Raw genomic sequence first — 23649 nt, 5'->3', positions numbered from 1 at the left:
GATTTGGAATAAATAAAATGGACTTTGATTGGAAATGAGAAATTTAGATATAACATAACATAAATAAATATTTAAAGTTATCAATTTGGTGATGAAATGTACAATACTTTTATTTTTTACATAGAATCAGAACAGAAATAAAAACGGAAAAAGGCCATTTTAAACACCGTAGTTTAACAATAACATTTTCTGCAGGTATACTATCAATCATTCATTTAAAATATTAATAAACGTAGAGCTGTCGTATTTTCATTTTGTTTCGAAAATTTGCTTCTCTCAGTGCAAGACACCAAATTCAAAGACCGATCCCTGTAAAATTTAAGGATAACAATGTGTGCGAGTGTGTGCGGAGAGGCGGCATCTTAAAACATTTTCGTGTGATTTTGAAAAGATGTCAACTGAATTTATGCAAATGATATGTTAACGCTACTTATATGGAAATTAGTATAAGGAGTCAGAATGCGCCAAAGGCATCCACAAAAGTCGGAGCTGGAAAACGCCGGAGACACAGGCGGAGGAAAACGGGAAAATGGGAGGGGTTGGTGAGACTTGGTCTGCAAGGAAAAGGGCGGAAAAGTGTCGAGTAGCAAGGACCGCTCCTTGCGAAGGCAACAACACTTTCTGCACTTTTAGTCAAAGTTTTGATTTCGTGTTACATGTGTCAGAATTTTAATGATGCTGATAAAAGTTGCCCTCCCTCCCTCGAAATTGCTTATTATGTGCCTCAGTGTGTGTGCAAGTGGGTGCCCAGGAAAGTAAGTTTGTGCCAGCCTGCGCCAAGGTGTTGTTATCCTTTGAGCTCCTTTGCTGGCCTTCTTCCGGGTTGAACTATTTAATTATAAGCCCACTAAGCCGAAACTAAAATTGTAAGCTCCTTTGAGTTTCGGGCCTAAAGAGAAACCAATTTGGCATAATAGGGCAATGGCGGGAGTGGCGGGAGTGGCGGGAGTGGCGGGAGTGGCAAACTCCCTATAAGTAATCCCATCATCTACCAGCCAGATAAGGCGCAATCAGCAAAACGAGAGTTCTTGTCTTGTTTCTTCCTGGATTTGCATGTAAATCGCCAACTTCATGACGCAAATAAAACGCCAAATTTTAGAGTTAATAAACAAGGCATAATGATCATGATAATTACCCTCGAGCCAAGACGATTTTCAAGCATTTAAGTGCCATAACTTAGCATTTCATTTCGGCGTAGCAAAACGTGCACTACCGCAGTTAAGATCTTTGGATTCAAAACAGTGAGAGAAAAATGAAATTTATACTAATAGTAAATGTTGTACTTTCCGTTTAACTTTTAAACCCATTGCTAATTTATCAGAAATTAATAATCTAAAATAAATATTTTTGCCATTATTTTATTTTTATTCTTTTACGGTAATCAACTTTAACATAATAAATCAATTTTGCTCTGGGGTAATAATTTATTAATAAATCATTTTTAAATTTGTTCAATTTGATTTATATGAAAACTCGTTTCGAAAAATATGGATTTGGAAAAATGTAATGGACTTCGAATTCTACGCCGAAATTTGGATATCATAACATAAACAAATCTAATATTTAAAATTATCAATTTAAAAAAATATTGTTTTGGTGATGAATTTTAATGACAAATTATTTGAAAGCCATCATTAACAATTTATATTCACAGGTGTGCCTAACATTATTTTCTCTTTCAAGGTTTTCATATTGATTTATAAGGGTAGTGTGCGAAAGTTCTTTTTTTTTAAGTGCAAGTCGAGAATAAGGATTGGCCAAAAGACTTTTCCAGCTGGTGGCGACATCAGCGGCTCCTGCAGCTCAAACACTCGCCAAAGGGCCAACTGAACAAAGCCTCTTGAGGTGCGCTCGAGCACTTTAACGGCTCCATGTCAACACACACCTGCCCACAACCACCCACAGAACTCTGGTGGGGCAGTTGGTGGGTGTGTGGGCGTTTAGGGCCGTTTTAACACCTACCGACGACGACAACGGCAGGTGAACAGGAAAGTGGAATGGGAATGGAAATGGAAATGGAACCAGCCGCCGCTTAGCGTTGCTGTTTAAAATGTTAATGAGCTTTTGGGGTGGCCCAGGTAGCGCAGGTGGCTCGGGTGGCTCGGGTGGCTCGGCTGGTTCTCTTTCGACCGGATGTGGTGCCGCCAGCTTCCGGTTAGCCGAGTCTTAAGCGCCAGCTACGTGAGTGGTGTGCAAATAGTTTCAATTGCGGCTTTTGCGCCCGTTTGTTTTATTTATTTTTATTAAAACATTAAGTGCTTGGCGAAAAGAATGACATTGACTTTGCCCACCTGGCGGTAAATTGCTCGGCGGGCATTCATTAAAAACAAGATGTTTAAGCAAACAAAGGGCACTTTCCAACTCCCCCACTTACACTTTTTATCATCCGTAATTTTGCTCTAGCCAGCGAGACAATGGCGATGGAAGTGACAATGGCCGAGGAAAACACAATACACAAAAGGCAATGCTCAATAGTCGAAAACTTGAAGTGTAAGCCTGATAAGGAGACAACTCCGACATCTCCTCCGAAATGTTGCAACAAAACAGTGAGCACTAAGCACTCGGTGAAAACTAATCAGTACTACAAGTTCAAGACAATGACGGTGAACAGTGAACAGTGAACAAAGAAGGAAGTTCTTAAAGAGTTTAAGAGCGGACCGCGCATACGCCCCGTGTACCCAATGGTTCCATTCTGGCAAGCCACCAAATAAATTTCAATGCTTTGCAAATGATAATAAATGTAAAATATACCCAAAATTCTACGACCGTCAGTGGCTCTGGAATAGTGAATATGTGGAAGACACCAGCAATCCGAAATTAAGAACAAAGTTTTGCACAAGAAGTCAAAACAATAACAAGGACAAACATTTTGTGTGTCCAAGCCAAACGAGGGTGGCTTGAATATTCATGAACTCAGAAATTGTTATTATATTTTTTATTTTTAACAAGCAAATTTTTCTAAAATGTGGAAAAGTGATATTTAATAAGTTGTTAAACATCTTTTTCAGGGCTTAGTAATCTTGTTTAGATGGCCTAAGTTAACGTTTAACTGACTTTAATTTAAAACAATTAACCATAGTTTTGGAGACTTTAAAAATTATCCACCAAAGCAAGGAATGGAAAAGTTATTTGGTTTTAAAGTGTTTAAGTTATTTACTTGCAATTAATTGTTGCAATCGGAGGCCAGTAGTTCTATTGAACAACTAAAGTACTACAGTAGCCAAGTCAAACAATGGGAAAATAGAAAAGAGTGCCGGCTCGAACGAAAAGTTTTCGAGTCAACCCACTTGCAAGAGCTGGGCTACGCTTTGTGCTTTTTGCACATGATTTTTACCATTGCCAGTTGTGATAATGTTTATTTTATCGGCCACGACACATTCTGCTGCACTTTTGGCAGCACTTAGCACAGAGACCAGTCCGGGGTCAGAGCAACAGAGAGCGGAGCACAGTTTTTCGTTCAGTTTGTCCATTAAAAGTTAATATCACTTTGCGAAAGTTCCCCTCCCATCTTTCGGTTGAACTTTAACTGGAACTGAGGCCGGCAATGCAACTGTGACTTTCAGTTTCAGTTTCGGTTTGGGCTGGGTCCCCAACTTTGTGCCAGCGACAATCAACGATTTTCATAGTCAGTTGCACATGTAAAACAAACAGACCTTAACCGAGGCCCACTCCCAGTTAATTTATTGTCTTGTAAAGATTCCACCCACTCCGCTAGCACCCAACCAGGAGTTGAGAAAATTCTGGGTACATTACATACTTTTGCCATTTATGACCATTGGTGGTGACATTTATAGCGCCTGTCCAGCGCTTTCTTATAATTCACATAATCTTAATGCCCCTGCTAAAAAAAAAAAGTACACTTACAGAAAAAATACAAGTAGGTTGGGTATTTAAAAAGGCTAAAATTTGAATATGCATTAATTATTACAAATTCATTATAAATTTGTAAACATTTGCCTAAGGTATGTTTTGATTTTTAAAAATCTTAAAAAAAACATGATTCTGTAAAATGGCGAAGTTTAATAATCTTTCATTGACTAAACCTTTATGTTTTGTAATTTATAAATATTATTGTACATTCAAAAGTTCATTAATAATTTTTAAACAACGTTTTTTTTTCTTTTAATCACTGGGAGACGATTAATAATTGTTATATTTTCCTCAGTATTTTTGGACAGAGACCTTTGCCACTGTCCAGTCAAAAGAAGCCGTCTGAATGATGATAAACCGCCTTAATACCTTTATGGTGAACGATTGTGCCGAAGGAAATCCGTTATAATCCACAGCAAAAGACAGTTAACGAGTTGGCTTGAACAGCGGGCTCAAGTGTGGCGGGGGAAGGGAATTGCCAAATGGGAAACTATCTCGTTGTCTTAAGCCCCTGAATGGCCCAAAACATCCAGGTCAAAACAAAAGCTTTTCCTGGGCCTTAAAGTCTTTGCGTTTGCTTGGCCTTTGTCTGGAAAACTTAGGGACCCTAAAGTCTGTTATATTTTACCTTATCAGCAAAAACCGAAGACTGTAGTCCTGATTTGTCTTAAAATTTAATTAAAATCCAGGCGCACTTTGAACAGCTTTAAGACAAAATCTGTCTCCGCTTATTTGTCTGTCACTTTGGGGCACGTTTCTCCATTTGGCTTAGCACGTTTTAGCCACCGGGCTCACTAGGCCACATTCCTCTCTTTTTCGTCGACAGGTCTATGACTTTATTAGTTCACGCATAATGACAAACATGGGTCGGCACGTAATGCGTGTGCGTTGCTTATTTTGCTTTTTCTGCAAGGATTTGTAAGCCCCACAGTCATAAAACGGGTAGCGACCTTTTTCGTGTTTTGACACAAAATCAGCATTGCAGGCTGGTCGAATTGAAAGTTTTTGAGTTACTTAACACTTAAGATTGAAAGAATATATTTCCTAAGCAAATATAAAGCATTTAATTGCAGAAATCCATAGCAAGCATATTTGGAACAATTTCACAATCTCATGTCAAATTTTGCTGCTGGATGATTTTACTGAAAACCCTAATTTAAAAACAACGTTAATTTATTTTACGGTTGGCCAAACAGAAATGATGAAGAAATATTCTTTTCTATTAAGGGGTTGACAGTCCGTCATATTACTAACTAAAAATGTATCTTGAAATTGCAAAAGTGGGCCTTCAACCTTTTTGTGTTAAAGTACTGTACATAAAAGAAGTATTTTAAATGCATTTAGAAACACTTTTTTTAAGTAATGTGTTATTGTCCTGGCTACGAGTTCATTCCTCTCACACAAAATATAGTCCATCGATTGACACTCCTTCGAGTAGCTGGAATGCACTGCCAGGGGGTCAGGTCCTGTCACTCTGTGGGACGGTTCCATTTTTAATGCTTTATAATGTGATATCATGATTTATTACACATTAAAGTTGCAGCCACTCCCCCAGAGTGCTCCCGCCCACTCTACCCCTTCCCTGTACCCCATTCCACTATCCGTTTTCCCGCCATTCGATGAACACGGACAATGCAATGGATATGATATTGCCACTGCCATCGTCCTTTTGTTGGAAATCAATGTGATGCGATGCGTGGCATACATCAAAGTGTTGATCAGGGGGGAAAGGGTGGTCGGTAAAGGGGGTGGAAAATGGGAAAACATGGAGAAATATGGTCGGAAAATGTAGAGTTCCTTCTCCCGTTCAGATGTTGTTTACGTATGCGTGACGCATCATGCGGCCGCTAAGCTGCAAATCTCTTTAAGATGATACTTTGCAACATTTACAAATGTTTTAGTGCCCCCAATGTGCGTGTGTATTTGTGAGATGTGTCCTCCTACGTGTGATTGTGTGAGTGTGTGTGTGTCTGTGCTGCCGTGCTGGGTATCTGTTTCTGTGATTAGCATTCCAAGCATATCTTACATTTATGTTGTATGTTTCCGTTGCAGCAAATATACGCATGTGTGTGATGGAGCCCAGGGAAAGTAAAGAGTCATGGAGGTCAGGGGGTGAAGAAGGGCCAGGGATATGGTGAAAATATGAGCGGCAGGGGGCAAATGTACAGGGAGCCGTGTAATGTTACGGTTACGGCTCGTTATGCCCTTTTGCCCACATTAAGCTGTTACTGCTGCTGGTGTTAAATTCACTGTAAGAAAAACAACTAGATCTAAAATAATATTTTTAAAATTGATAAAGGAACTAAACATATTTATTTATGTGTAATTTTAAGTAACTACAATCGTAATAGTCAAATTAAAAAAATAAAAACAAAAATATGTATTTTGATGTAAAATCTAATAAATTGTTAAGAAATTTGACTAACTCTGGAATGGTAAGCCAAGAAATCAGTGGCACGTTCTGGGATTTATGAAAAAACGTAAAAATAATTTGTAACTTAAAAATTTTGATACCGCAGGATCTTTACAATAACTTACAAAATTGTCAATTGATTTCTAATTAAATATACAACTAATTAAGTATTCAGTTCCTTAATTATTGATCATTCTAGACAATTTTAAGATTGTTTGTTTTTCCTTCTATGTTTTTTTTTTCAGTATCCGGACTGGCAGTCTGTTGCTTTTGTGGCTGATGTATTCCTTAGACACAGATACATGTGAATACATATAGCCTTACGCTCGTGTGGGTGTGAGTCTGTGCCAGTCCATTTATATTTGATTTTGATGTTTATGCTAGCTGATGGCTCAATGCAGTCACTCCCTTCCAAGTCATGTAAATAATTTCAAAATGGTTGCACTCCTTGTGTGGCTTACCCATTATGTGCGGTCGAATCCTGATTTGCAGTCATTCCTCGGATATAAAAAGGACGTGTGCGGGCATGTGGACTGCAGTACATCACTTGAGTGAATCAAATTTAGTGCAGCAGGATCGCAAAGGATAACTGTCTTAGACACTCGGCACATCTCTTTTGGCCTCTGACAATCATTTGCTGGTATCTCATTTTTTGGCTCGTGCGTCGTATATTACTGCTCCTGTTCCAATTTCTTAGACATTATATATGTCTGCTACCACGCCTCCTAGCCCTTTAGCCCCCAAACTTCCATACCCATTTTCAACCGCCCCCCGGGGCCACTGCGGCTTTTAACTTTTGCGCTTTTCTTGTTGCGTCCAAGAGCTGTGAAAATGAGATAATGTGTATGTGTGTCACATTTTTCGCCAGCATCAACCCATCCCCTCCTGCTTTTTGCACAGCTTGCCATTGTTTTTTGCCAGAGACTTGAAATATGTTACCTTCACGTTGAGCTCATAAACTAACACCAACACCTTGACACGTGCACTTTTTGTAGCCAAACGCACACACGGCTACATATAGATGTCATTAAAATTGCAGTAAGAGGATGGCTCGACTTGGCTTTAGCTTTGGCTTTGGCTTCAGTTTGGACTTAGTCTTAGCTTTAGCCGGGGCTTGGCAAGGACGAATCTCTTCCAGCAGGATATTCTCCGTTCTGGCACACGTGCGACCTCATCCTTTAGTATATGTTAGGTTTTCCCCTAACTGAAAGCAATACCAAGCTCTAAAAAGCCTTGTGAGATATAACCATTATTTAGCACGGGTACAATTTTGCAAAAAATCAACTTTAAAAGTGTTAACAAATTCTAAGCAAGATAATTGGTGTGTTTTGAAATTAAAACGATGTCGATTTTTATTATTTTTGTTGCACACTTTGGGGCGCCTTTATATGTTAATTCAAAGCTAAAGTGATATCTTTAGCACCCCCCAATATTTGTAATACAATTTTTATAAACTTTCAAATAAATTACGTATAACATGAATATATTTCAGAGTAATTTGGTGTCGTGGTCTAGGGAACGGCTGTGTTTATACCTTCCTCTCGTCTGTTCAAACTCACTTTTTATATATCGCACTTGCACTCGCAGCCAAATAGACTTTCATTTCGCCGAGGTCGTCGGGTGGGATTCGCCCGTATATTTGTGCGGGCGACTGCTTTTGTTTGTTTGGATTGCCTGGCGAGATGGCAGTTGCTTTCATAAGCGCGCTTCCCGCTCGCCACTTGATTTATTTGTCAGCTAAAAACGTGCTTAATCATTTTAGAGTGCATTTGTGAGATTAAGTGTGAAACCGAGAACGGGAAACAGAAATATAGGGCGAGGAGCATTTATACGCTCATACGGAGCAACTTAAACCGCCTTTGAGCTCATAATGTGCTTAAAATGTTTGTGCACCTCATTATAGTTATTATTAACAGAACGTTTAAATATATTTCGGGAAATGAATAGGTAAAATCTGTTGCGTCTTCATTTTAATTTCCTAATACTAATTGGGAAACATTAGAGCTCTTAGACCACTTAAACACTAGTGCTGGTTATACTTCCAAACTCATTAAGCCCCATATTTCATGAATTCCCGATAAACATTTGCTCCAACCCAAGGAGAGTCATTTCAGAAAATGGACTTGAAGTTGAGCGAGTACTAGTTTAAATCGGAGTTGTTCGATGGGCCAGAGTTCAGTTCATCCGGCTTCTGTCGTCGCCATTTCTGCGCTTGTCAGTCATCATCGTCATGGTCTATGACAAGGTAACCCACTGGTGGGTGATAATACACTGGAAAATAACCATTGATTATTTATCAAACATAATTTTAACCCCGTACTTATTTGTTGAAAATGCAGAAGGCTTTCTTGCTTTTGTTTCCTTCCTTTTTCAGTACCGTAAAAATTAAAAATTTCTTACAAATACTAGGTAAGTTCTCATTATTTAATTTACATAGATTAAGTGTGAAGCAAGGTAGAATTTTGTTAAAGTTTTCGTAAAGCTAAAACTATTAACTAAGTGGAGGCGCATATGTGAATTCACATTTATTATTGCTTTAATATTGTAAGCTATGTCTTAAAAATATTGATAAAAAAATGTTTTCTGATTAGTTATTTAAAAGGAACTAAAAACATTTGTAAGCCGATATTAAGTGAAGATGGACGTGGACTTGTTGTTTAAATGTATTTTCCTTAGTATTTATAAGTTTTATATTTATATATTATAGAGAGGTAAACTAATCCTTAAAAACCAGTATCAAAAGTTTTGTAAGCCTAATTTTTTCCGTTTTTAACTAAACATTAATATTAACTTAAACGATAGCAGTCCTATGACTTAGAGGTATGTTTTTGAGCACTTTATATTGTCCCACTACTATTATTACGACCGGAGCTGTAAGTGGACATAGCTTAATGGGAAACCATGAACTAAACTGGGTCTATGGGAATTTTATTAGACGCATCAACAACAGAAAACGATTAAAACGATACTAATCCCTACTTGGAATTGGATTTTCTATCAGTGTCTAAACGGTGGAGTATGCGGCGAGATCCAGCGTGGATGGTGCCGCCGAAACTTAGCCTGCCAACGTCCAGCACAGAACCTGGTTTGACCACACCCCACCAGATCATGCCCAAGCCTACTGGACGAGGACCGCCTACCCACCGATGTGACAGGAACGTAATGCACAAAGTGGCAGTAGTGAAGGGTGGCAGAAAGTGGGTGGCTGCGGAGGCAGCTCCTTTTGCCTCGTGTTCTTCTTGTACGCTTGTGGCATGTGTGAATTTTTCATTAAAATTCAAGTGACATCAAAAGGGTTGACTGCGGCCACACACACTCAAACACACACCCAGGCTGTCAGTGTGTGAGTGTCGATACTGACAAGTGTGACGACATACTTGGCGCTTGTTCGCTGTCAACCACATTCACCCAATACCCCAAGTTCCCGATTCCGTTTCCGATTCGAAACTTTATGAAATTCTTTAATTATATAGTATCCTGGGGGTTCATAACTTATAAGTAAAAACATTTTTTTTTCAATGCTAAAATTTTAAAAATTGTACTCATAGTTTTGTTATTTTTTTTTTCCAATTCCAACACATATTTAATAAATATTATTTTCAAATGCTTTTAATTTATTGCGACAAATTTTTCTGTATTATATTTATTTGATATTTATAAAAAAGAGCTTGTGCTTTCAATACCCTATTTAATTCCTTAATTAATTTGTTGTTATAATGTAAATGCAAAGGTATTCCAAAAAGTATCCATTTATAATTGCCTTATTAAGAAGGAATCTAAAACGAGAACATGGACTACAATTAAATCCAGACTTGCATAAGTAGTTGACTGTCATCACTTAGTCGCTTGTCAACTTCGTCACTAAGCCCAGTTGATAGCCAATAATTGTCAGGCGCTTTAAAATTGAAATTAATGCGGGAAGTTGGGAGGGGTTCCCAATGAGCAGATGACATATAGCTTTCTGCCCGAGGCTCATTAAACACGGAGATCCCGGATCCCAGATCCCGGAAGTCGCTCGGCGCTCATCTATTAATAAGCGTAATTTATGGCCGGCCATTTATAAGACACAAATGGCGGCAGGGGGGCAAAAATAATTAAATTTAAATATTAAAGAGCTCACGCGTATATGTCAGAAAACAGTCTGGAAATCCGCACGCACGAGGAAGTCATAATTCACCTAAGAACCACTCACCCCAAAACTGCGAGAAAAGCGACCAAGGGTGGAGCTGGAGGTAAGGATTCTATATCCTCAAACCACTCAGATATCCTGGCTGGGTGCTTTGTCATGTTTTTGTTTGCCATTCGGAGATATGCTCACCGACATATTTAGCATTCAAGTTTTTGATGAAGTGCCGGCGAAACAAAAACAAAAACGGCAACTCCCCAAGAAAACTAAAACGTGAATAAATGGGCTGACTTCAAAGGTTGACATCGAAGTGTTTGCAAGCTCTTCGTTTTTCTTATGAAGTTATGCTATAGCAAAGAACTCCTGCACTACAAAAAAATGACAAGACATTTAAAGGTTCCAAAAGTCCTAGTAATATTGTACAAAAATCGGTTTCTACTGTTCTAAATATTTGAATTTTTTGTATCCTACTTAAATACAAACATTTAGATAAATTATTAATATATATTAATTTATGTTCTTTTATTAAAAATGTATAGAGTAAGAGTTTTTTATATTAACTCGCGAGATGTACTTTGAAGTATGTATTTTCAGTAGTTAACCAGAAAAATAAAAAATCATTTAAAAGAATGAAGTATTCGAATTGGCTTAAACAATTTTTTCTGAGTGTGTTTCTCCAAGAACTCCTTTCCTTTGGCTTATGAATATGCTGAGGAAAGGTCAAAGGGTGTTTCATGTTTTCCTCATCGACTTTTATTTCTTATCAACTGCTGTAAAAAATGCTTGACTTCCAAAGACCCACAATCCAACCAGACACTCAAGGCCAACGGCAGATGAAGGCAGGGAAATGATAGGAGAAAGTTTGGTTCGGGGGCGGAAAATAGACTTTTGGTTTTTCGTCTTTGGGCCAAATTGTTTATGCAAATTTTGAATAAATAAACAAGATTGTTAATTTAGTTAAATATTTCATTTTTGTGCCGTTTTCATCAGCACGTTCGAGGGACCTGCCTTTAGGAGAGAGCTCCATCATTTGGATCTGTATCTGTATCTGTATCTCTAAATGTATCTGTGCCTGCGTTTGCAACTCTGCGAGTATCTGTGTGAGCGGTGAACGTGTACGGGTGTAGGTGCTGCCATGAATTTTGATGTCGATTCTCATTAGGCGACGAGGATGTTTTCAGGACTCCAATGTAAAGGATTGCCAGGATCCGCCCAGGCTGTCGATGCCTGCTTACTTTTTGTTCCCTGTCATTCGGCTTTTGTTGTTTTTCGGCCCCGCCTGTTGTCCCCAGTCGGAGGAGCAATAAAATATTGTTGTATTTGCTGTTTGCATACGGCCAGGCCAGGCCCTCTCTTTTCGGCCCTTTCGGTTCCGTTCTGCTCTATTCTGGGTTGGGCTGTGCTCTGCTGTTTGTGTTTCTGCACTTGTACAAACACATGTTAATTGGCCGTAATTGTAAGTTTTGCTAACGCAACAACAGAAATGCACAATGTAAGCAAGTTTTTAAAGCAGAAACAACAAGATGGTCAGGCCGAAAATTATCATAAAACTTTTGCCAAATGTTTGCCGTAGTAATAAAAATTTAAATATTCCTGGACTATGGACGAATGCTGGTCCTTCGCCGGAATGAGAATGGGGCACAGCTACTGCTATTGCTACTGCCACTCCACCCCACACCCATATTCGCATTCCCTTTGAGGCTGAGGGTCACAATATTTATGGCGACGCGCGCCACATGACGTTGAACTATGCGTATGACTAACCGAGGGAGTCCTGCGCAGAGTCCTGTTCGGAGTGTCGACCCCCAGCCCATCCATATCCACCTCCTTCAGCCGTCATTTTAATAAACTTCATATGTCGCATGTCGCCATTTTTTCTTCTTTTTGTGCACGTTGCTCACTTGGTTGTTTCCCTTCCTTTGTGAACCTCACAAAAGGGTATTCTCATTTCCATGGGGCTTTTGTACTGCACAACAGGAGTGTGTAAGTTAATCAGCTGGTGGCCTAAAGTTTATTTTTTAATGATTTACATTTTTTTACTAACACAATCAATTTTCTCTTTTAATAAATAGTTTGCGTTTACTTATAAGATTTACTGCCTAAAAAGACAAGAAGAAGTAATCGATTCTAAAAGTTTAATGAATTAAGTTAACAGACGAATAATATTTAATATTGTTGAAGTATGTACTTCAATGTACTTCTGTTCTGTATACTTTTTTTTTTACTTAATTGATTGTCACTGAAAAATTAATTATCAATTGAAATGGAAACCTTTGAAGAGTATACCAACTTCAGGGGAGCAGTTCTGCATTCCTCTCTTTTTTTCTTGTTCATGCTACATTCAGTCTTGCGGCTTTATTAGTCCGTGATTTATGTAGTCAAAGATAGCGAAGAGCCGGTCCAGAGTCCAGGGTCCTGCTGCTGCTCCTGCTCCTGCTCCTGTTCGTTCCTTGGGATCCATGTGGATGTCGTGGCTGCTGGGAAATTTATACATGCGCCGCAAGAAGTCGGGCGTGGACAAATGAATGACATGGCACCGCTTGGCTGCTGGCTCGATGCCGCTTTTTAGGCAGTTAAACTCGAACTAATCGCCACGCCGGCATCTTGCCGTTGGCCAATCTGCTATGCAGCTTTATGGCTGACATGGCCATTCGAAGGGAAACCGAATTATGAACTGGCCCTCGATATTGACTGCATATAGTATAGTACTGTATCCTGTTATCCTGTATACTGTACAGTGGGGTGTGATGTCCGGATCCTTTTCGCATTGGAGTCACGTATTTGACGCAACGTTTGCGCCTTTAATTCGTTGCGCTAAATCGCGGAACGGACACGTCCATGTAATTATTTACGGGTAGCGACGAAATGTGTATAAAATATTGTATAGTAACACATCACAGGCAATGCATATGTGTTATTTATGGCTATTACGATGGCAACATATTTATATATGTTTTTTCATGCACATCTTTATGGCCTGTCAGGGCAGATGTGTGAATATGTTATTAGCTGTGTCGTTGAATACTGAAAGTTCGATGGTTGGAATGTTCTTTATCCCTAGCTTATCTAAACTATATACATATGACTTTAAGAGAAAATATTGTTTTACAATGATTATTTAATTTAAAACGAATACTGAGGTATAATTTAAGTTCTTCAAAGCGATGTGCCTCAGAAGCGAGGGAGAATGCTGTCTGGCTTACTGTTAGTAAACACCCGTAATTCGATTTCATAATTTGGTTTCGATTTATCAATTTGCCAGACAAACAGGTTGTTGAGTTGTTGGATATTTTTGGCATTTCATTGAAATTGGAATAAAACCAGAGGTATGACTCGACGGCGGTTAACCAATATTTATTCTCAATTAATAGACTGGTCCACAAAACTCATATGTGCTGCTCTGCGGTTGGTTGGCAGCTACCTATCAAAATAATGCCCATGGAATCGCATACAAATGCCTGGTTGCCGCAGTAAAAATCATCTCCGCTTGCATTCTGCAGACTGCCTTCAGCCGGAGTTGGGAAAACAAGGAGCCAGAGTTGGGAAAATAGGGAGTCGGAAAAGCAGAGAGCGGTGAGTAGTGTAAACATGGCAAACCGAGGGAAAATATTTTCAATTTCCATTACAAAAGAGGCAGCGGACGAGTCGGGGCTGTTGCAGCCAGGGAATTGCAGTGTTCCTCTTCAGTATTATGAAAATTAAATTTTTCGTTTCAGTGCATCGGATGTCTGCCGCCAATGAATGAATTTGAAAAGACTGCAACTCAGACGGATGGGCTGTATTGGCTACACCAGTTAAATAGTTCTCACTAGGGAACTGCACAGGTATTTAATTAATGTTTTATAAAATTGTTTATGGCTAAAAAACATTACTGTAATTGTTTAATTGAAGTATGTTGATTTATTTATTTGTTTAAAATTACTTAATTTAATCTTTCACTAGTTATCTTAGGTAAAATACTGTAATGTGGTACATGGAAAACACTTTTGTAAGCCAGTGTTCTTGATGTGAGTGTCTAGTCAGAGTTAGGGCACGAAATTGCTACTTTTTCAATGGCCATATCTATGTCCAGGACATGAAAGCACTAGATCGCAGAGAAGATTATGGTCTCCCTGTGTAGCTTGGTAATGTATACGCAATTTAACATTCGAATAAGTTTGCAATGGGCATCCAGTTTGCTCGTTAAATTTTTGGCAGAATATTTTTAAAAGCCTAATTTTAAATGGTACCCAAGAATTTGGGTTCTTCGGTCATATAGTTAATTACATTTTCAAACAAGAATACCGTATGATTGCGTTATGTGATTTGCAGCACCAACAATTGAAATGCTTTAAAATTGTTATTCATATTAAGAAGACTTAGAAGAAGACCGAGGGGTACTTTTGGTTAAGCTTTTCACCTTAAAAAAACAAAATTTAAGTTCGGCAAACCGAAGTCTAAAAACAGATTATTCGAAAATAAGTTACAATTCTGCAATGATATTAAAATGAGAACCACCATTCAAGAACCGCTTAGATTTAAGTTTAAAAAAAAGATTACAATACATTTGGATAGATCTTATATTTTTTTACAACATTATTTAAGTTTATTTTAATACTTATTTAAAACCATTATATGTGTTCATGGTCTAGAAGATCAACTATCCACAATCCAAATTGCATATACAAAGGTTGGGGAATGAATTGGGGAATGAATTCAGATACCTCCGGAATCGTATTATTCCACTAATGAGGCGCACTCCGATGTTACCATCAAGCTTTTGTTAATTGCTCGAAGGATTTTCATGTCGCTTTCCATTCGGCTTACGCATACAAATGGCTGCGTGTGCGGCACTTTAAGAAATTGGATTTTCATCGGATGTAGTTATGGGCACGCCCCTTTGACCTCGTAGCCGAGTCTTCCTTAAGAGCAAAGGAACTTTTACGGTCCAGCATAGGCTGCGCACTTCATCCGCTTGCAATGTTTATTAATGAAACTGTTTGTGATTTGCATTTTAATTTATGCAAAAATACAGAAATATATTTAATATGTGCAGGAGCCGTGTGGCAGAGCTCCCCGAATCCGCAATTAAAATTCAAAGGCGAGCAACAATTTTTAATGTTCGCCGCTCTGGTATTTTACGACTCCGACGATGGCGGCTATGTCTGCTAAACTGCATTGATAATTAACAAGGCAAACGCGCGTGTAATTAGCATTCAGTGGAGCAATGTTCTACAAGGACATTTGACAAAGGGGCAATCTAACACTGACTTTTACAAAAGTGGAGGTAAACTCTGCATCGAAATCTTTGTTGTTTTCGTGGTAAGCGATTTAAGATGTGAATAATATGAGTCCTTTGAATATATTTACTTCTTTGTTTTAAATGAACCAAGCTGAGAGACTTGTCAATAATTGGTAATCTTTTTAAGCCAGACATTAATATATAAATAATTTTGGTATGGACTCTGAAGTCAAAACTTTGTATACATTCATTGACTTTAAAGGGTGACTTTGTGTGTTCAGACACATTTATTAGACATATTCCATTAACTGCTTGATTGAACTAAAAGTTTTTTAGTACTGTTATTAAAACAAGTCCTATAAATCATCACCGTTGAAGCCCGTCATTTGCTTTTCAAAAAAGCTGTCGGCTGGATATACCCCGTCTGTCTGGGGGAATATTTCTTGGTAGGATGCCTTGGCAAAAACGCGAAAACTCCCGAAATCTGTAACAGCCTCTGTAACTCGCAAATCCAAGCAGCAAACAGGCAAGCAGCCAGCGTCTGCCAACAATGCTTATGTATTTATTTGCATTTATGCCAGGGATCGGGGCAGCAATCGTCCCAATCGCCCCAAACCCCCAAAGCTCTTCCAATCCCGACAGGAGCCATTGTCTAAACCGTAATCCCCAACGAGTCGGGCTGTCAGTCAGCCACAAAGTCACTCACTGAATCCGCCTGAGCGTAAACTTAATATGCTCCAATGCTCCGCATTTGCCAACAGAGGGCTAAAATAGAGTTTTGCATTCCTGCAACTCGCTTTTCAGCTGCAGCGAAAGCGTGGCTTATTGCCCCTTCTATTGTTATTGTTAATAATTGCCGCCTTTGTTTGCTGAAATTACCATTCTGTCAAGCCGATTTAGACGGAGCTTCTCTATAGACGTTTCCCATTTCCAATTTGCCGTTGGTTCGTTGGAAGTTAATTAAGTTGCCGGGACCTTTGTGACTGCCCGATTCGAAGAACAATTATTTGCACACCCTTGAAACTCTGCAGTTTATCTATTGTTTGCGTATCAAATGCACTTCGATTAACACAGTACTGGTGCTCAGTTTGATTTACCCAGGTTTATCAATGTTACTGATATTCGCCTCAAAAAGCATTGAACTCAATTTTCAGTTTTGTTTGAAATATTTTCTATGCAAATTCGATTAGCACCTAAAGTCCCAACATTCATTCTATTTGAAATTGATACGCTTCGCTTAAACCCAGATTCTAGTTTTAATGAAGGCCGTAGTTGATTGTTGTATCGGATTAATTGGTTCAACTTTGCCTGCTATTCAATTGGAACTGCAGAAGCTTCTTTTGGGCCAACTTCGTTTATTTATTGCCTTTTATTGTGCTACCCTGATCCTTTGAAACTGGTTGCTTTTCCCTATTTATTACACACACAAAATAATCAAACTATAATTAAATACATTGTAATATTATTTTTTTAATTGGATTATGGCATGAAACGATGAAGATATGTTGTGATTGTATTATTTTTATATGTATTGGGAGAGGAAAAATATTCTTGTTAATAACTAAATTTATGAGTAAAACTATGTAGTAACCTGCATTTTTCAGTGTGCACAAAAATGCAACAGAAACATTTGCCAACTTGTCGAGCTGAAAAAGCAGGAGAAACTAAGGAGGCATTTGAAACTTTTTGACCAACCAACTAATTGTCAAGTGGAGAGTCATTGCCGACGGCCTCCCACATAAGCTACCCACCAAAAAAAAAGCACCATCCGAAATTCTGCCCAGAAGAGAAAATGCATTTGGAAGCCGTGTGGTTGCATTTGTTGACTGATTTCCAAAATGCCATGAAACGCACAAGAGGGCGGCCGATGGATACCGACGAGGGTGGTTGTGGGTGGTTTTGGATAGTTTTGCGTATTTTCGGTCCCAGCATTGGTGGTTTGGTGGATACGCAGCTGCACGCAACTACACGCAGCTGACAATAGGAATTGGCAAGGGATCCACTGACTGAGTGAGCGAGCGAGGCATTTGGCAATTGCAATAGCATTTGGTCAAAGTGCCCCAGTCAGTTTCCTATATATATGTAGAAGAAACAGAGAAAAAAACATAGCAATTTAACTTTAAAAATGTCTTCATCTTACCATGGTATTTCAAATTGTTTTCATTTATAGTAGGTTAAACAAATATACTATAATATAATATAAAAATATATACACATATTTTGAAAACATTTTTATCATACTTAAAAAACAAAATTCTTTAGAATTTTTAATATTTATAATGTTCTTTAAAATTAGCACACATTTTTAACGCCTTAAAAATATTTAAATTTATATCAAGTACGTGCAATGCTGTAATGATTTTCGAATTGATCCTGGTTTTAATGATGTTTTTTCTCTTCGTGGACCTATATATCCTATATCCTGTCTCCTGAGCCTGCTGCAGTGCGTTTTCCCTTTGACAATATGCTCGACATGATGCTCCAAAAACTGTAAACTATGCGCCAACACACACACGCACACACGCTCGTATTATTCACGTGGGAATTGTTGTGTGAGCGTGTATGAGTGTGCGAGGGAGTTGCAAAAATAACGTTGACAACTTTTTTGTCAGTGGTGGCGAGAGGGGGGAAAATGGGGAATGGTTGGGCAGTGCTGCGGGTGCGATGAATGCGGCTGTGGTTATTTATGGCAATTAAAGGACTAATGATGTCCCAGCGCAGCTAACCAGTACATGATGCTGCCAAAGCTGTTCCTGTACTACTTTCGAATCACCCCCCTGCGACACCCCCGAAGACCTGCCACCAGTAACAACTACCGAAAAGTTTTGCGACCACGAGAAGGCAACTAGATGCATACTCTTTCTGACACTCTTCCTATAACACGATACATTTTTATAAGACACATTCTTTGATATTTTTATTCTATAAGGAAAGACACCGTAAAGATAACGAGAACTAAATAAAAACTTTAAAGATTTTTGTAATGGTACAAAGAACATATATATATATACTTCACTCCATACGAACATTATTATAATACATTCGGCATGGGTATAAAAACAACTTTTAGGTACAAAGCTTACTTACATAAAAATTATACAAATACGGATATTGGATAAAGAAAATAAATTGCTTATTAACAACTCTGACATACTTTTCATTATTTAGCTTGCAATTTTTCAAAATATATATATCTTTCATATATTAAACTTTTATTTACATTACAATTTGTTTAAAACATCACTACTGAGAGATACCTGCATTGCAACTGTTCATAATAAAATTCGAAAATTTGAGTTTTAATTTTTTTTGCTGCAGAGTCTATACCGATTTGGCTCATGGCTTCGGTTGGTTTTTGTTAAATTTTAAATTTTTGTTTTGTTATTATTTTTCTTTTTTGTCGGTTTTCCTAGACAAATTTGATAACAATTTGCGAGGCCGAAGAGAAAGTTGCTTAAAATTCAATTAATTTGTGTGTGTTGTGCAATGAAAAATGTGGTGTTCAGCAACTTTTTGTGCGTGCCAGACGCGATGTCATTTTTGGACTCTCCAGAAGTTGGCTCTCGGTCCCTGTCACATCGGCAAGGGGCTAATGAAGAGCAGGGTTGGGAGTCGAACAGTTTTTGGGCTAATTTGGCCAGCGCCTGGAGCTTCTGTCGCTGCATTTGCAGATAACCAAGGCAACCAAAGCAAAGTTGGCCGAACCGAGAAATGGGAACTGAAAGCCCAGTGAGCACAAGTGAAATTTCATTTGTGTGGTCAGTAATTAGATTTCAATTTGGACAGACAACGACAGTAAGCTTACTAATCATGACATCAGCTTCTTATTGCTGTACATTGGATCAGAAGCCAGGGGCTTTATAATAGCCACAAGAATGAAGTAAAAATTCAATTATTTAATAATTGTTTTATATTAATAAGTAAGTAAGTCTGATTATAAATGGACTTATTTTAAAATTTTATTGAAAAGTTTGGCTTCCAAACCAAATTAAATTTATATTCCACCGTACTGATGCCAATGGTCGCAGATCAATTAAATAAATAGAAGTTCGACTGAGCCCAGGCACTGGCATACTTGACTAAGAGTTGTGGCCAAAGCTGATTAAATTATCAATCCGCTCGAAGCTGGCCGAGTGGCAAATCATCTGCCCAGTCATCTCAACAATAACGATAAAACCGACATGTACTGACGGACCCCACTGGAAAAACAGTAGACCAACCCCATTAATAAATAGTACCGAACCTGGTAACTTATTTTAAATATTTTTTAATGATTTTAACTATTATACTACATCATACTGAAGCAAAATTTAATTTTTTTCAATCGTCTAAACACAAAAATAATAAAAAAAAAAATAATATAAAGGTTAAGTTATCCTAATAATGATGATTTACAAAAAAGGAATAATAAGTATTGCTTTAATTGGATTGATAAACTTTACAGGTTTTATGTAATTAATATATAAATAATTTTGTGATATTGAATGTTTAAATAAATATTGGCACATTGTAGACCTGCGCACGCTTTATTGCCAGTGAAGGATTTGGCAGGAAGAGCTATATTGCTGGGTGCATCTCATGACTGCACGCTCGGATGCTCATTTTAAATTGACTTCAAACGCTGCTGCGTGACGAGCTGCATGGACACGGAGTCGAGTCCGCAGGATGCCGGGCAGGATGCCAGGCCACCAGGACCGAAGGACCGACTGCAGGCACGCACGCATCCTGATGGCATGACGAACGTGGCGAACGTGGCCCAAAACCTGGCCGACAGAACTGGCCACCAATATGGTTAACGACAGACGCCGGGCCTTTAATTGTGCCACATCATTTATGAGCGTGGGGCCAGACAAATGAAGTGGATTTGGATGGAGTTCAGTGAATTGAGTGCACCCCTTAATGTCGAAACGATTTGTTCTGAGAGATGGTACACTTTCAAAAATTACTTATGTTTCCTTTAACTAATAATATTTAACTATCGATGAAGCTGGCAGGCTTATATATGACAAAGTCACTAGCATTTCTATTTTTTAAATTCATATACAAATTTGTACACCCAATTCTCTCTTTTGGGTTTTTACAAGTTCTGCTGATAGTAAATATGGATTGAAGCGTAATGATTTGTCTTGCATCTTGTCATAACATTTTTGTTGCGTGAAAAAGGGTCTGGTTTAATATGTTAAAATTAATTGATTTCAATGAAATATGCGAAATTAAAAGAGAACAAACTTCAGGACCCGCTGCAAAGCCACAAAAAAGGCAAAATAATATAAGAAACTTGTAGGAAGAACCGCCACACCACCGAAGAAACAACACAAAGTGAAAGGTGAAGGATGCGGCAGGATGTGGAAAAGCTTTAAGGGAACAGGACGATGGGGTGCATGGGGCGATGGGTACTTTGTGAAACTGTGCAAGAAATGGCAAACTTTTTGATGCTTCAAAAAACTCATTAAAAAGGATTTGACACGTGAAGTGCGAAAACTTTCTATTTTTATATTATTTCCCTTTTACATTTTTATGGCAACGTGTGAGGAATTCGCTATCCCCACCTTCTTTTTCATTTTCACACGAGTGTGTGTTTGATGTGCGTTGATTGCCGGTGCCCATCAAACTGCGTGTGTGTGTGTGTGTGTTTGTGGGTGTGTGAGTTTCGTCGCTTCGTCGTCGCTCGTTAGAATTTGCGGATTGAATTTCAATGGCGATTGATGACGGCTGCATGTATTTGTGCACTGTAAAAATAACTGTCAATATGGGCAAGAAAAATTTGTTTTTTCTTCTTTTGTATTTTTTTTCGGGGTATATAAACAAAAAGACAACTCTGAAAACTAATTTTGCACTTATTAAAATGTTTATTAGAATTTAATAATAAATTAAAATACAAACAATAATACTTTCCAAAAGATTCCTTTTTTTCCTCAGTGCATGTAATTGTGTGGTTGCTTGTGTGCAGGTATTAGCCGGCACAGCTTGTTGAGGGCCAAGAAACAACTTTGGCAGGAACTCAGACACCGAAAACGCGACTCCGATCCGAGTTTTCTGGCTCATTTTATGATAATGTTCAAACCTGGCGTTAATGAGCTCTTAAGCTTAAATAAGAAACGTGATTTAGTTACTAAGTAAACTAGGAAATAAACGGCAGCACCACAGACTAAAGGAGTGAGCGAGCAAGAGCGCTCAAGAGAAAGTCTTTGCTTAATTTGAAAAGTTTGACAACGCAGCCACACACAGCGCCCTATAATACCCTGGAAAAAAATAAAACACCTGCCGAGCTCAGCAGGTGTAATAAGCACACAACTATCAAATCATGCGCTGCTCTAGGCATTCGCATCCGAACTTTTTGCATACAATATCCCGCCAATTAATTGGCCAACTCGGAAGGCCGACAAACAAATGAAAAAAGTTTACCGATTCGTGTGCATCGAATGTTCGTCATCAGATATGATCGGTCATGGAAGTTTTAATAATTTCCAGTCCACCTCCAACTAATCAAAACTCAGACAGAGTAGACCAAAGCAGACTTGGGTCCAGACAAGTTGATAGTCCGGCAGGGACAAAGTTCAACATGCATACCATAAACGAACTTTAAATTCACTTAAAAATTGCTCTTGAAACTTTATAAACACATATATAAGTACTTATATAAATAGGGTTAAATAATAACAATTTTAATAAATAATTTCTAGTCTTTTACATATTCAACTTCCTTAATTATAAGATATGTTCAATTTTGCCTTACCTTTAAAACCTTTCTAAAATCACCGTTAACTTGTCATATATTTAAAGCTCTTAAATATCACAAAAAACCCAAACAGTTTGATGTGCCACACAAACTCAATATCTATTCTATAATACCCAAATTGCAAAGAGCAGAAACAACCCTTTTCATGAATAACTCAATTCAACTCACTTCAGCTTATGAAATTTATGTAAATCTGCTGGAAATTGAAATATGCAGATGCTCATTTCGAAAATTAGGACAAAGCTAAGAAACCTTCGACCAAAGAAATGTATTAAAATGTATTTCGCATTTTATTAAATTTGCCAACATGATAAATTCTTTGGTGTCTCGGCTCTGTTAAGTTCACAGCCCGACCCAACTTAAATTAAGTAATAAGTTCTATGCGCCTTGACCTCAAGGGTTCACACCACCCACAACCTTTCGTACAAAGCTACAAAGCTGAATATGTATTGACACACTCCTGGCAGCCTTTTGCCTTTTGTGGTCCAAAGGTCGAAAGCGTGTAAGGAGCAGACAAGCAGATTTTCTTATTAAAATTATACAGATCTTAGGGACTGACGAGGAGGGGAAGCGTTTAGGGTTAATTTCGGCACCACTCCCAGACCGACACAAGGCACAAAAGTTAATGTGATTAATGTTTACTTAATGAAATGAAGTTATCAAGTTGATTTTATCAATTTACACACAGGCGTCGCCACAGACAAAGGCCCCGAAACTCTCGAGAGCCTGTCAAAACTGGCGCCGGTGTGATGAAGGTACTCCATGGGATTATGTGAGAGTCGTTCTTCTTTTGATGAAAAAATAAAAGGAAAAAAGCTTTCCTCGTGCACTGAGGGAAATTAGGAATAATGAGGAATAATTGTATATTTATTACTCGTTGATAGACCACGGCTTATATGTGATTACATCTAAGTGACGGATTGTAAATGATAAAATGCTTTAGTTCAATTAAAACACATTCGTAAAGTTGCATAGCTAATTATTTTTAGAGTGCTAGTGTGTTTCGCTAGCTTTCAGCTTGGTTTGTCTGGCTGAAAGGCATATTAGTTAAATGTGGTTGACAACCAGCTGCTCGAGTGTTGGCCATGCAAATATTTGCGACAGCCCGGGTAAGAACTTGTGTTTTGGGAATGGGAAAGGCTGGGTGCTGCAATCAGTGGACGTGGAAGGGAATTTTGTGAAAACAAGTTCAATTAAATCCCAGCCTCTCTCGCCTTTGCGCCTTTCGTTAATCAATGCGTTTAACGTTTTCAATCAAGCAACGGGCAAAAAGGCAAAAG

General features: G+C 38.3%; 1 long non-coding RNA gene across 1 annotated transcript; it reads left to right on the top strand.

Annotated features, from left to right (window-relative positions):
* Window positions 1-13621: 13621 nt before the first annotated feature.
* On the top strand, window positions 13622-14254 carry LOC108136867. The gene is made up of 3 exons (XR_001773990.2): window positions 13622-13735; window positions 13781-13982; window positions 14126-14254. It is a non-coding gene; the product is annotated as an uncharacterized LOC108136867 (long non-coding RNA).
* Window positions 14255-23649: the final 9395 nt, after the last annotated feature.

This window comes from Drosophila elegans, unplaced genomic scaffold (assembly GCF_018152505.1).
Source record: "Drosophila elegans isolate 14027-0461.03 unplaced genomic scaffold, ASM1815250v1 contig_476, whole genome shotgun sequence".
NCBI lineage: Eukaryota > Metazoa > Arthropoda > Insecta > Diptera > Drosophilidae > Drosophila > Drosophila elegans.
This window is presented reverse-complemented; position numbering and strand designations above follow the sequence as displayed.